Genomic DNA, 1148 nt, shown 5'->3' on the forward strand with positions numbered 1-1148 from the left:
GCTGCCCGGTCCCTTCGCTTCGCCGCGGCGCTTCCTTCCTCGGTGCGCGCTTTCATCTGCCTGGGGCGATGCTGCCCCGCGGGCCTGCCTGCCCGGAGTCGGGGGTCGAAACCAGCGAGGGCTCCATTAAGCCCGCGGCAGCGCCAGCGGCTCTGGCCGGTGTCCCTTGTGCACACGCTGTCGCCGCAGGCGTTCGGTCTCCCGCAGCCCGACGAGCTCACGGGATCTCCGGTGATCTCCTGGTCCCTCGCGGTGACGCTGCAGGCGTGGCTGGCGCGGTGCGGTGCGTGCCCGGGAGCACCCGGGAGGACCAGGGTCTGGATGGCGCCCCCCCTTACCCCGATGAAGTTTGCCTTTTGCTAAACGGACATGACGGATTTTAACGTCGGCCTGAAAGCTGAGAGGAAAAGTTGATCTTTTAAATGTGGTGTAAGAAGCAAAGTTCTAGGAAAAGGTGAATAATTTGTCCATGCAAACTTAAGATCCCCACAGTGCGTTAAACAGCCAGAAGAGGAAACTTTTTAGAAGAAATGCTCCAAATAAATATTTTGTTTTATTGAATGAAACTGGCATAATATCCCCGAAAACGTGGGGAGGTGAAGCCGCCCTATGATGTGTCCTGTGGGTGTTGTTACCTCCCAGGCGCGGCACCCTACAGGCGAGGCCGAAGACTTTCTGGTTGAGCTGATCCCAGTGTTGCCGCCTGTGCGGTCCGGCTGTAGCGCTGCCAGGGGGTGTCGCGCGGCGCCGGTCACGCCTCTCAGACCCGCGGTTTCGGGCACTGTGGAGGGGCAGGAGCTGCCTGATGAGTCATTCGGGGAAACCCTATGCCACAACTGGCCGGTTAGCTCAGTTGGTTAGAGCGTGGTGCTAATAACGCCAAGGTCGCGGGTTCGATCCCCGTACGGGCCAGGAGCTACTTTTCTTTTTTTTTTCTCGTTTGTCCCAGCTGTTCCCGTCCAACCGGCACTGCGCGGAGGCGCCCGGTGCCACTGCTCAGAACCCCCGCGGGACTCGCCCCGCGCGGCTACAGCCCTCCTCGCGGTTCTGCGGCTAAGGCAGCCCGCTCAGGCACAACGTGGACGCCGATTTCTGCCAGGGCCGGCCCGCAGCGTGACCATCCTTCCCCGCGGGTGCTTTTCCTCCCG

At 61.3% G+C, this 1148-nt stretch overlaps 1 non-coding gene across 1 annotated transcript; it reads left to right on the forward strand.

Annotated features, from left to right (window-relative positions):
- Nucleotides 1-838: 838 nt before the first annotated feature.
- TRNAI-AAU lies at nucleotides 839-912 on the forward strand. The gene has a single exon. It is a non-coding gene; the product is annotated as a tRNA-Ile (tRNA).
- The last annotated feature ends 236 nt before the right edge of the window (nucleotides 913-1148 follow it).

Source organism: Chaetura pelagica, unplaced genomic scaffold (genome assembly GCF_000747805.2).
Source record: "Chaetura pelagica isolate M959 unplaced genomic scaffold, ChaPel_1.0 scaffold1203, whole genome shotgun sequence".
Taxonomy (NCBI): domain Eukaryota; kingdom Metazoa; phylum Chordata; class Aves; order Apodiformes; family Apodidae; genus Chaetura; species Chaetura pelagica.